This window comes from Cupressus sempervirens, chromosome 3, assembly GCF_028749045.1.
Source record: "Cupressus sempervirens isolate cs-2001-9-10 chromosome 3, ASM2874904v1, whole genome shotgun sequence".
Classification (NCBI taxonomy): domain Eukaryota; kingdom Viridiplantae; phylum Streptophyta; class Pinopsida; order Cupressales; family Cupressaceae; genus Cupressus; species Cupressus sempervirens.
In genome coordinates, this window is record NC_143120.1 from 328,779,670 (window position 1) to 328,794,549 (window position 14,880).

Genomic DNA, 14,880 nt, shown 5'->3' on the forward strand with positions numbered 1-14,880 from the left:
AAGTGTCATGGCATAATCATTTAGATTTATTTGTATGTGTTCTACACACACTCATTATAAGGTGGTTATTTTGAGGTTGATCGACTACTATTATATGAGGATCACTAAGGTTGATCTGCAAGTTCTTATCTAGGGTGTCAACTTTAGACCCTAATTATTGCCTCAACATGATATATTGATAATAATAGAACTGCAAAAAAATAATTGCAAAATCATAGAAAATAATATTTTTAATTTTAGTGCATTGGATTTGTGGATCAGGCCCTATAACTAGGTCTACAATTTTCTTTTTCCTCGATTTTTATTTTTTTCAAATATGGGCAAGTTTATAGTCAATTTCACTGAAATGATCTCTCAAATGTAATAGTGATGTCCAAATTGCAATATTATGCACATATAGTAAAATCAAGTCAAGATTGCACTTCTTGAGAAGAGATCTTCACACCTTGAGAGCTTAGATACCATGTTAGAGTTTTAGGTGACTCTATACTACCTCCAAGAAAAAAGGAAAAAACAAGATAACTTCCATATGAGATTGTCAAGACAATTTCATTAAGATGTAATAACGATACTATTGATAATAAACATCAATGAATTGTATGGACGTGATTGACCAATTCCAATGGATTGATTAAAATGTACATATTATTTCTCCTTATATAGGAAAGTCAATAAGAGACAAGGATAAGGAGAAGATAACCTATCACCTAAAAAAGGTGAAATCGCATGCCCACCAAAGGAGGACCATACTCCATTATGCAATGAAGTATGTGCAATGATGAGGATGATAATGTGATATGTGCACTAAAGGTGGAATGAGATACAAATTATCGCCATCTAGAGTGAATTTCTCCTACACCATATGCTTAATTGAGGTACAAACTCCTAAGTGTCTCAATGGAAAACTAATATGCAATGCATTATCCTAAGCAAGGTTAAGTAAAGTGTAATTAGTGAATATTTAATTACACCAACAATGCTAGGGTGTGAACAAGTGCATGCCCAAAGGCAAAGGGCTATGTTTGTTAAATAGAAGTTCTTTAATTTTTAAGTCCTTACCATGTGTGTGACACATATATGTCATATGTGTCAAATTATTTCCATTTTGGTTTGTTGATTGATAAATGCAATGACCCACCTTGATAACTTTCTCAATGCATTGTCTAAAATGGACATTGGGGCCACATTATTTTTTGTTGCATTGGTCACCCTTCAAAATAACTTCTACTTATTTATAGATTTCCATCGCCACACAACACTCTTAAATTATGTAATTATATACTTTTCCTTACAGTGATATCAACTGTGTGTTCCTTCTCCTTACTTCCACCACATTAAATCATTAATCCAATCATTAAATGTTCCTTACTTGTCACCATTTAATCCAACTTTCATTCCATTTTCTCCCTATCTTCACACTTTTCCACTTGAAGGACTCTATAATGGGCAATTGTGTTGTAGAGCATGACCATTCACTTTGAATGTTTGAGCACAAAATTATTGAACACTACATAGGTTTCAAATTACTCCATGTCCTTGTTTCCAAGATTGCATACAAGGGTACACTTTGATATATTGTATTTGAAATAAACGTTGTTGGTACTATTGTAACAAATGTGCAAATGTCAAATTGATATAATAGTCATTCACACATTTAAAACCTAGTGCATGGATTGGCTCATCCCCCATAAGGGTTTGCATTATATGTGTAAATAATTTTTTCATCTATATTATGCTTTCATTCCTTATGCCATAGAGATTGCTATGAAACATATCTAAGTATGTGTACATTATAATAGTAGAAAAAGGAGGAGAATGTTATGATTATAATTAATCCATTATATTTATAAAGTGTGGATAACATTTATGGAATAGGGAATATGGATGCAATTTCATTATGTATACAAATAATAGAATTTGGAATCAATTACATTAGGGAATAGAATGATGGACGTGTGTAAATAAACTACAAGCTAAGTTAAAGAGATTGTATTAGATGTGGTTGAGGAGAATATTGCCAACAATATTTATATCACCACACACACACACACACACACACACACACACACACCCATATATCAATTTGGTGGTTATATTGGAATGCCTAGTAAATAATTAGTATTACTTACATATGCACATATACATACATGCATTTATATCCATTTTGTTCAAATAAAACTATACCACTCTCTAAATTTGTGGGTGCTTCTTTTCTAGATTTCATATTGTCATAGCTTCACTCAATCATCATATTAGAAGTGACTCATAGAAATAAAAAATAGGTATTATGGACCTTTGAAGTTAGGGTAGGAACATATTGGCCTATTGCCCCTACAAACCAACAGTATCATATATACATATGCATTATGTGTGTATGTATACACACATCTATATTTAGATATTATAAACACCTAAAAATGGTAAATACACCTAGGTCCCATTTTCAGCATGTCTTTTACATTGTGCATTGTTGATTTTGTGTCATTAATTAGATATTATTAATTATTTAATTAATTTTTAATCATGTCCTGTAATCTTGTCGCATTCTTTGGATTTTGTCCCCAATCACTAGTCTTATTAAATAAATCTATGTCATTAATTTTACTTGGGGAAATAATATTTTAATCCCCCTATCCTAACGTGTTCTCCTTAGAGTAAATGACATTATTTCACCCCTTTTGTGGAAGGAAATTAATAGATATAAATTTATCAATTTCACTCCACCATCCTTTTCATTTTCTTATTCCATATGTTACTTTATTTTTTCTTTGTATTTTTTCATTTCTTCTTTTCTCTTTTGTCACTTTTAGAGGAAATTAATGAATGAGTTTTTATTAATTTTCCTCTTTTCCTTTTTAATTGACCTTTGACCTTTCCTTTCTCATTTGGATTTTCATTTCCATTGTCCTTGTCCATTTATTAATTCATTCCATGCAGAATACTTATGCAATCATTCTCTTACAATTAAAAATATTATAATATCTTTTTTAACCAATAGAAACAAATTATTTTTCACAAATTGTATTAGTTATATAGTTTGAATTTTATGATCTATTTTTGAATTTCAAAAAATAATGATTATAGAAAATCCTATTAGCATGCACGACCATGCATCCTAGAAGAGCTCTTGCTTCTCTTAGCAGTGGAGTAGCCACCAATGGCTGATTCTTCAAGTTGACTTCCCCATCAAATGGACTTGTGCCTTTAGTTCATATTCTATAGGCATTTTAGTTGCATGTGTTGGAATTGTGTCTTCCCCTTGATCACCAAGTGTTTCTCGAACCCTCTCCCATTTGTGACCTCTTTTGTTGCTTCTCTGCACCTGCAATTATCTCTGAATCATAGGCCTACCCTTTTCGTCCAAATGGGTGATTTTCCACATGGATACCAACACCAAGTTTTTTCTTTCAAACAATATCTTCCATCCCTCCTCCACATTGTGACACAATACATTCCCTTGCAATGTACAAAGCATCAACTTTGGTATTAGCTAGCCACCATAAGAGCCATTGCAAGAAACAATGAAGATATATCAAGATTGGTTCTGGGTCACCATTATGTTACTTTATATTCCTCCCCAAAGAGTAAAGTCAGTGCATCCTAGAAACAATCGACATCGAATTGAAAGACATGGCTTAATCGGATAGTAAAGACTGGCCCAATGAATGATGAGGCTTAACCACATGTGAAAAGTATAAAGTTAGCCTCCAAAAATGTGCACCTTGGAAATCTCTACAACTTAAAATTTGGTGATTGTCTTCCATTCTGCATATCCTACTTAAAAGGAAATGTTTCTTGAGAACTTCTTGACATTTGGTACTCCTCATGATAGTAAATTCATAACTTGAAGGACACATTGGCCACTCTCACAGTTTCCAAAGAATGTGAAGTCATGTCCACCCGAGCCTTCATTATGAATAATTAACTCCATCATTAAGGATGAAGCTGTAAGTACAGAGTCCAAATAATCATGGGATCTAACATAGACACATGGTGTTACCACCTCTTAAGAACAAGTATAGCCTATGTTCATATAAAATTTCCTTACAACTTTGAGGGATAATGGGTTCAATTATGAGTCCTTATATGATGGAAATGTCAATCAAAATCCAAACTTTGGATTTGAGTATAGTCTTCCCAAATATCCAAATTTTCCTCAAGAGGGCTAATTGCAGCGCCATTCAATAATTTGTTAGCAATCGTGTTTGCCCCTCTAAGGACATGTGTCACTTTGAATTCATCCACCTCATCTAAGATAATTTGAATTATATTAATGTATTTGTTGAGAAATCATGTATCAAGTGATCATTTGGCTATCCCATTGATCACTACAATCAAACCACCTTGTAGATGAAACTTCTTGGTACTAAGCTTTACCCCCATCAAATTTGTCTCGACTGCGGCCAAACATTATGCTTGATTATTCGTGTCGTCCATAATTTTTTTAGCACTAATTGCCATTATGTTTCCATCTTCATCTCTAGAAACTACCCTAATTACAGAAGGCCTTGGGTTTACTTTGAAAGCCCCATCAAAATTGATTATGATCCACTCAGGCTTTGGAGGGGACCAAGATGTGCAAGCCAGGGTACTAGGAGAATTAGCTCTTAGGAGCCCTAATGGGCCTGAATTTGATCATTGGCCATAGCTTTTGGATAGCTACATGAAACTAGTTGAAGGGAATCTTGGCCTCATTAATATGTGAATTGACATTGGAGACAATCTCTGAAATTGCCTTCTCCAATTTGGAAATGAACCTAGGTAGAACTTCATGCTTATCTTCAAAAAATTGTCTATTCTGTTCTTTCAAAAGATCCTATAGGATTGTGGATGGAATGGTCGACCAGATTGAGGCTATGAATGATTTCTTTGTGGTGACAAGCCATGCTTCAAGCCAATCAATTGGGTCTTTTGGCATCTGATGCAGGAGCATCCCAAGGTAGTTGGCTATCTTGCATGATTAAGGGATTTTAGTGGAGTTTAGTGGACCTATTTGGGTCTTGGTTAATTTTTTTTAATGTATTTAATAAGTATTGTAACCCCTTAAAGGCATTTGGTATTTATTTTCTGTTGGAGACCAACTTGTGGCTCTTCAAGTATTTAATGTGAGGGATATTTAATTTGTAGCTTACTGGGCCAACTTGTGGCTTAGTTGGGTATAAGTAGGGGGTATTGTGAAGTCTTTAGTCATTATTCATCCATCTTGGAGAAGACGAGGTGGTAGAGGAGAAAATGTTGAGGAGAGGTAGTAGCCGAGGCTTGGGAAACAAGGAGATTTCTTGGTGGGCTTGCAAGTACCAATTTGGATCTTCCTTGGAGATTTCTACTAGAATGTGGATCTAGGCTAGCTAGGGTTTGGGTTGGACCTTGAGGGATCTTGTAGAACTATTACTTGCTTTGTATTTGGCCATAACTGTGAAGGCCTTACAACTCGACACATTGCATGTAATCAATTATATCTATGAATAAATTATTGTGATTTGGCTTCAAATCTTGCATTGCTATTGAGTTTCCATTGTGTGGTTTTTTGCTGGGGGCTAAGACATCTCCTTTGGGGATTATACTACCTTGCAGTGCATCAAGTGGTATCAGAGTGAAGGTTGTTCCTGAGTGTGTAGATCAAGTGCCGAAGTTGAGGTAGTTTGCACCAAGATCTTGATCTCAAAGGGTTTTGCAAAAATCTTGGAAGATGCCTCCAAGAAGATTGGACCCTCTAATAATTGATGATCTTAGTGATACTATGGAGGAAAGGATCTCCGAGAAGATTAGAGAAAAAATTAGATTTGAGATTGCATTGATGAAGAGAGACATGATTACTGAAATTTTGAGTGCTTTAGGTGGTGTACTTTGACATGTGCGTACTGAAGATGTTTATGAGGAAGTTGCTAGATCAAATGGTGAGGAAAAAATTAATCGTGTGTAGAGACCTATGGGAAATAGGGTTGGTTAGTTTGCTACACCCAGATCTCAATTAAAGCTGAAGCATAAGATGGAGGTTTCTAATTTCTCAGGTACTATGAATCCTGAAGACTTGATTGATTGGATTGGTGAATTGGAAGACTACTTTGAGCTTGAGGATATTGAGGATCCACTCAGAGTAAGGTTGGCACAAACCAAGCTGAAGGGACATGATGCTCTTTGGTGGAAGGAACTACAAAGGGACAAAGAAGAAGAAGGTGAAATGAAGATCACTAGACATCGATTGATGGTGACTAAGTTGAAGGCTAAGTTCATTCCTACTGATTATGAACTTGAATTGTTTAAGAGGTTGCAGAATATGAAGCAGAAAGATATGACTGTGAAGGATTATATTAAGGAGTTCTACTAGTTGAAAATTTAGTTTGGGCATAGAGAATTGTCAACAGAGAAGGTAGCTCAATATATTAATGGTTTGAGATTCAATATTCAAGATGAGGTTGGTATGCTAAATATTTCTTTGGTTGAGGATGCTTATCAATATGCTTTGAGAGAAAAAGAGAAGCTGAAGACGAACAATCAATGTAGTCCTTAAGGGAAGGATAAGCATGACTACTCAGCAAATGCCAAACCAAGTGTAGAAGATGAACCAAAACCTGTTAAGCAGAAGAGAAGGATAGGTAGAGGTGAGTTTAAGTGTACTTGTTTTAGATGTCATGAAGAAGGACATAGATCTTATGAGTGTCCGTAGAAGCCTGGTGAAAAAAGAGGTGCAGTTGTGAATGAGGCTAAAGACCATGAACCTAAGCAAGGAGAGAGTTTACTAGCTCAGTGAGTACTAGTTGGTTAGAGGACACTGGAATCTTGTCAAAGGAGTAATTTGTTTGGGACTCGTTGTAAGTCTAGTGGTAAAGTCTGCAATGTGATTGTGGATGGTGGTAGTACTGATAACCTTGTTGTTGAGGAGATGGTTTAGAAACTTGGTTTGAAGAGAGTGAGACATCCTTATTCTTATAGGATTGGGTGGTTGCGAGGTGAGCATGCTTTGGAAGTGAGAGAGCAGTGCCTTGTTGATTTCTAGATTGGGCAGTATAAGGATCAATTGTTGTGTGATATTGTGGACATGAACAATTGTCATGTATTGCTTGGTAGACCTTGGCAGTATAATTGCAAGGATGTGCATGATTGTGTCAAGAATGTGTTTACAATTATGAAAGGTGGCAAGAAGCATTCCTTGATTCCTTTGCAAAATGAAGAGGTTGGTAGAACGAACCTGAGTATTGGTAGCCAAGTTGAGTTGATAGATTTTGAAAGGGTTAGCAATCAATGTGGATAGAAAACTTGCAGAGCACTCAGGATGGAGGTGAAGAAGTAGAAGAAGAGAAAGGGAAAGAGTGTACAAGTTGAGCACTTGGAGGACATGTATCTAAAGAACTAGTTTGAGATTTATGTGCTAGAACCCAGAAGATGTTCTTCCAACTACTGAGAACATCTTTTTGCACATGGGGAGTCTGATGTAGGAGCATCGTGGGGTGGTTGGCTATCCTGCATGATTAAGGGATTTTAGTGGAGTTTAGTGGACCTATTTGGGTCTTGGTTAATAGTGTTTGATGTATTCAATAAGTATTTTTTTGGCTTCTGATTTAACAGTTTTACAAATGACCAAGAAACTAGATAAATGCATCTAAGGCTAGCAACTTCCTATGACAGATACATCTGACTGTAGTCTTGGGCCAACTATAAGGCTAGACCCTTCTTCTACTTTAGGCTCTGCAAGACCTAGACGGGTAGACCTCAGGTTTAATTGATACCGTACCAGTGCAAAAACATATCCCTGAATCTATTAAGCAGATAAAAACCCCTTATATCTCTTAAAAACTCATGCAATAACAGAGATATACAGTAGCTAAATGCAAATATGTGAATCACATAAGTTGAGTGAGGGTTAATCCTTTAAGTCCTTCAACATGAAAGGGAAAGAACGTTTGATTAATAATGTTGAATTCAACAAAACCTTAGATATGTAGCAGTAAGACCTAATGATCTTGTAAACTGATCAGTGCCTTAACCATTGGGCAAATCTATGAATCAAAAACACACATATGGATATCTAAGACATATTTGTATCTTCAGATATACGATCTATCCATTCACCTTGTAAATAGACATCCATGTTCAATCTGAATCTCATTCTTACATGATATCCTTCTCAATAAACTTGTAACCCTGTTGTTTCCCTGAAGCATTTACATAACTCCTTGAGTCATAAGCAACAATAAAACAACATACAACCTTAAGGGATTGCAACTATGACCTAAGCTCTTTGTTCAAAGATCATAAAACATTGAAAATTCACTGAGACTGGAGACAAGAATCAGAATGAAACTAATGAAATTCCTCTGCTCTTTGTATTATTTCCTTGAAATTATACAGTCATATGCATGAAATGAAAACACAAAAAACACCTAATAGATCTGAACTATCTGTATTATCCTTCCCAATGCTATTCATACAAGAGAGAATATGCTGAAAAATGGTTTTACAGTAAAACACTGGAACCCTACTGGTATTACCCAGAGAAAACTGCCAAAATTCCAACCCTTACAATGAAAGAAAGAAAGAATGATATAGGATGAATGAATTCCTGGATCTGATCTATGCCTAACATTTGTCCACTTGGAATTCAATCCCTTGCAATTGAAAAACCTCTCTTTACCTCTCTCTTCCATGGGTAAATCAAATCCCTCAACTGCTAATCATATCCTTTCTGTTTTTCCTTTCCAAATGCAAAATATCTCAACAAAAGAAAAAGATTTGCTAATGAACTCGGATATGTGCCAATTTATTAAATTGAAGCCAAAACATCACAAAAACTCAAAATAATCTGATACAAGAGTCACTGAATACTTTTATGATGTTTTTCACTGAATTCTACAACTGGTGACTTGAAACACTTGACAAAACATGTAGATCATTCTATGAGAGAAAACCTCCTGTAGCATGAACTAGTCGCATTTTGTGCAAAAACTAACTCCAGAATCAAAAAGTTTAGTTTTTCCCGATTCCGGCGATATATAATATTGCTATACTAGCCTTTCGAAAACCCCCTAAAAGTTTCTTTGAAAAATCTACCCCTGCTATGGCTTTGTGATTGAACTTAAAAAATTTCAAAAATTTAAAAACTTCTAAAGTTCAAACTTTATAATAAACCAGTTTTGCATTTAAAAGTCTACACATGACCTTCAATTTCTGAAAAAATGATTTTAAAAATTGATATTTTAAAAAATTGCATTTTTCCTTCACCCTTATATTTCGGGTCAACTTAGGTTTGATCGAGCTGCCGCGTGGCAACACCTTATTGGATGACCTCTATCTAATCACCTGCCACGAACACAATGCCACATCATTGTGCCCAGGGCTCGGTGCCAAGTGTTTCCTTTCTACATTCTCGCACTATTTAATTGGTGTGTAACTTCAAAATGCGGGTGTGCGCTATTCATCGAATATGCCACGTAGTAGCATCCTGTGCATCTGTTGTTCGATCTTCTGTTTGGCACCACGTCATCTCTGAGTGGGACCCACTACCACTTGTCCAAATTTTGCATGCTCGCATTGCTTAAACAGTGAACATTTTGGTTTTGCAGGTATGCCCCCGCCGCACGATCTTCCACGTGTCGAAATCTTGTGCCTTGGTCGCCACATCATCATGTGCATAGGTTTGTTCAAAATTATGTGTTTAATCACTCTAGCTGATGTCATCCATAGGGACCCCACCACATGGGCACTGCCTTCTCAAAAGGCAGTGTCTTTAAGAGTGGGACCCACTACCACTCTTAAAGACACCACCACATGGGCATTGCCTTCTGTTTGGCACCACGTCATCTCTGAGTGGGACCCACTACCACTTGTCCAAATTTTGCATGCTCGCATTGCTTAAACAGTGAACATTTTGGTTTTGCAGGTATGCCCCCGCCGCACGATCTTCCACGTGTCAAAATCTTGTGCCTTGGTCGCCACATCATCATGTGCATAGGTTTGTTCAAAATTATGTGTTTAATCACTCTAGCTGATGTCATCCATAGGGACCCCACCACATGGGCACTAGCGTCTCAAAAGGTAGTGTCTTTAAGACACCATTCAAAGTGCAATGAGTAGTATTTAAAAGCTAAAAAGTTCCATTCCCTAGCCCATGTGGGATAAAACAATTTTATGGTTTTTTGCCTCTATAACCCATCTCCTCTATTCCTTGCATTCCTCGACCCGAGTAGGTTGTGATTTCACATCTAAATGGGTGGGTAAGGCCAAATAACATTCTTCCTTGACACAGTAAAGGATAGCGGAGGCGTTGAAGGAGTTATGGGTTGAAACAGTGAGTTTAGAAGGCAAACAACCTATCCCTCTCTCTACAACTGCACTTCCACTTCCATTCTCGTTTCCTTCGAGCTCCATATGAAGATCATTGATCCGCTATAGAAGGTCCTTTAAATACTCAATCACATCGCACAAAATGGAAATGCTGTCCATCGTTGACATCTTGGGAACTACGGAATGAAGTATGTGAAGCCGGTTATTGAGCTTCTTTTTGCGGTGGTTTCTACTTGTTTGATTGTCCAACACTTCTTCTTTTTCAAAGCATGGACTCTTCTTTTTCATTTTTTAATGGCGTCTCCTCTTAATTTTCTTCAAACCGCGACTTCTACCTTGGTCAGGTTCCCTTTCAACTGGCAGTTTTCTTCTATCAATGCATGTTTCCCTTATTACTGCTCACGGTTCTTGTCTGATGCCGCCCCTGTTTTGCATTTGGCTTGATCTTCTCAAATAGCATGAAATCTCCTTTGTCACTGCCTTTATCCATTCCCTGCCACTTTTCTTGCTTGATGTGGGATGTGGGAAAAGCACATCTTCCTCTTGGTGTTTCTTGCTTGTCTGCTGCGTGAATGGAATTAACTGGGGTTTTGATTGCGATCCCCCTCATTGGCATCCTCCGTCCCAAATAGTATCTTTCAAAACTTACTATGCATGGGTCTTTGAACGACTCCCTCTGTGCTTTTCTTTTGTGCAGAATTTACCTCTTTATAAGTTTCGCTATTGTTGCGCTTGGTGGGAGCTTCTTTCACTTAATGCGTAGACCTCTGCGGGTTTTTCTGACTGTTGCAACTTCTGTTCTTTACATTGCCCTCTCATTTGCATTGATGCATGAATTTCTTGATCAAATGCATGGATGACTCTTGTCTTAACACGTCGACCTCCATTCTTCAAATGCTTGAAACAACTTCTTCTCCTTCCGTTGCTTCATGTATCCTTTTAAGTTTAATGTGGCTGAGGCAATGCCTATGTCAATGGAGAGTCTTAATTCTTTTATATTGTCACCCCGTACTTTGCAATCTACCTCCATCTCTTTGACATATGTGTTCGAAGGAAAGTTTAATGTTGTTTTCGAACCCCAGTACTTGAGAGCAGCAAAGCATGTATGTGTTGCAGTCTTTTCATCATCATATGAATATTCTTATGTTATTCTAAAAACATATTAGAGTCGCCACTTTGTCCTCGGATACAATTTTCCATTTTAATTACTATTAAAACCTTGAGTTCCTAGTAGATTTGGCAGATAGCTAAACTTAAGATTTTCATGTTGCAAAGAGAACCTTAAGAAAAGTGAAAAAATTTAACATTGATGCTTGTACATTAGAAAAGGACATGCACAATGTATATTAAGCGCATAGAGGAAGCAACTTTGAAATTTCTTCTCTTTGTTTTATTTGTTTCTTTGAGAAGTATTAGAATCTGTGTTTAGGAAATCAGAATCTTCTTCATTGTATTCTCTATCCCTTCTCCTATCATTTCTATCCCAATATTTGGAATCTCGACCTGAATAAACAGATCCCTGACCAAAGTGAAGAAATTTTGAATCTTTATTTCTATCATTATCAACTGTATCTTCTTTATGTTTTGAAATAGAGATTTTCTTCAGTTTCTTGGGGTTTAAATTCTTTTCCATACAACCAATCAGAAAGCAATTATCATTTTTTTGTCTTTCTCATCAAATTCACTCTCTTGCTTGTTAAGTTCCAAAATAGCATCAAACAAGAAAGGGGTCTTGTGGAGTTAGTTGGGCCCCCACGTGGATCCGACTAAAAAAAATTTCATTTCCAAACACCTGAAGTGTAAACTGATCCATCGATCACCTTAAACTGATCAGAATCAAGTTTGACCACTGATTAATCAACTAAAACCCACTTTTCCACTTATCTGCAAACTGTCACTTTCATGTCAGGAGGCCTATTGACTGGCCTTAAAAATTGACTCAAATGTCTAACCAAGCTCTGAAATCCGATCCACTGATTCTTTGTAACACATACTTGCACCCTATCGAATCTCACCTCATGACGAATTTGGGGTCAAAAGATATTCATTGTCAAAGTTGGCCTCTCAGAATTGTCTGCAAGAAAACATGTCAGAAAACACTAAATTGGGTTTGGAATCGGCTTCAAAAACTGGGTAAATTGATACTTGGGAAGACAAAAACTAGGGCATTGGTTCTCTGTCATGAGGAGATTATAAATCTATGATTTGGGCTCATGACGAATCACAAGGTACGAATGGCAAGCGGTCAAAGTGAGCTACTTGGAATTGCTGACTGGAAACAAGAACTGAAAAGCGATTTTTTGCAAATGGAATTGACCTAGAAAAGTATGCAAATGGATTCGTCATGACTTGAAAACTGGCACAGTTAAAGTATTTTCAAAGGAAAACACTATGGTACAATTTGTTTGATCTAGTCAATCGCAGATCTCAAGATATGACATCATGAATAGGGCTTCTGACAAATCTGCATTTGCTGACACTAGTAAAAAGATAGAAATTGCGTTTGAAATCACGTTTGAAAACTGATCAAACAGACTCGTCATAAGCAAAAACTTGAAACATAACAAGTCTCTGACCTCTACAATACAGTGCAAAAGGAATTTCAGCATTTTGATCAACTGGTCAAAAGTTAAAACATGTCAAATAGGGCCTCCTAGAATTCAAAATTAATTGCAAAAGCATAAAAATAGTAACTGACCAATTTTGAGGGATTCAAAACCTAGTCAAACAGACTCAAAACAACTCAAAATCTGAAACATAGGCTCTAAAGTATGGACACTAGACATTCCCAAAGTGGCAAGTCACAAAACATTTGTGGGTGCAAGATATTCAGTTGCAAACATGCCTTCCTGTCACTGCTTGACACTCCACTGTGCAGATTAGAAATGCACTCAAAATAGGACTTCCCAGAATGGTTCGAAATGACAGTTTAACTTCATAGAACACTTAGACGCACTGAATGCAGGGTGTTAGAAACATTAAACACCTTAGGGGTCTCAAAGGTACAACCGGGTACAATCTCATTCAAAAGCATTTATAGGGCTTAATTTTCTCAACAGTGCTCAAAATTCAGACTACAATTTTGAGCACTAACAGTGGCTTTGTCTGGGGATGCATGTCCCTTGCAGGCATGGAAAGATTTTAGATCTTTGGGGGAAGCAGACCACACACTTGACCTCAAAAACTTCTCTCGAACAGCTTTATTGAAAACCAGGAAACAACTACACCTACTATGTACAAACGATGGCCCTGGGCCATCGAAAAGTTTTCAGAACTCCTTACCTCTATCATACACCTGATTCTCATTATCATCTTCTTGAGGTAAACTAAAACTTTCATTACATTCATAAGATCTTCTCATCAGCAGATTAGGTGAAACAAAATCATTCTCATAGTGCATAAAAAAACTTGAATTACTTTCTTCGTCTTGTTGACTATGAAAATAAGAATCAGCATGATCACTACTAATATCTGACTGAAAATGATCATCACTAACTGACTCATGAACACCTTTAACCAAAAACACAAAAGCTTGGTATTCTAATTCATTCAACGAGTTACATGGCTCAGATTGTAACTCACCTTGTGTATCCGGATATGAAGAGAATGAACAATCTGATTTCTCCCTGTTTGCAACATTAGTATTCCATAAATTAGATTGAACATACATTGTATTGTCTTCATATTCTAACAAATTATTAGATACTAAATCACAAGAGTCATCACAAAATTTCCCTCTAACAATATGTTGATCCGTATAAAAAATTTCCTCAAACAACTCACTAGGATAAATCACTTCATTAGTATTACTTTTCTTGTCATATGAGCTATCCAAATGTATCTCATCTTCATGAAAATGAGAAAAACATGAACCAACAACAAGCCTTATCTCTACATCTTCATTTTCAACATATAAGTCGTCATGTGCATTGATGTACATGTTACCATCACATACACCTCCAAAATTTGACAAAGCATATTCTGAAATTACATCTTCTTCAACATCAAATTTAGGAGAACTAACTTCACCACATGAATTTGCATAACGTGTCAAAGCACAAGCATCCTGAGATAGATTAGCATACCTTTCAAAATCATGAGCCAACAAATCGGAAATCTCATCAACACTTAACAAGATTTCATTACTAGTTTCTTCTCCTTGGCTGTGATTATTATCTAGATGGCTTGATACATTTGTAACAAAAGACTTGTTAGTAATATATTCTGAAAAATCAGAACTCTGATCATCACATAAATCTTCTTCCTTAGACAACACCTCAACAACCGGTATCATAACACATTCACACTCATCACTAGAAGAAAGACTATCACTGTTGTTACATTTTTCCTCTTCTTGACAATCATCATCATAAAAAGATGAATCCACATTATGCCTATTATCAAATTGCTGATTACTGTCCTCTAATTCATAAAACTAAGACTCCTCATATTCATTATCACTTTCAACGGATTCATTACATTTGTTAACATTAGACTCATTAGCCTTCAAAGCACTTTCAACCTCCATGATAAAATCTTGGATTTCATAAATCTTATCTAATCTTATCTTGGCTGGCCAATCAACCAAATGTGGCATAA

General features: G+C 36.3%; 1 pseudogene; it reads right to left on the minus strand.

Moving 5' to 3' along the window:
- The window catches only part of LOC149566322 (uncharacterized), an 82,195-nt pseudogene that overhangs the window by 49,370 nt on the left and 17,945 nt on the right, over nt 1-14,880 (minus strand).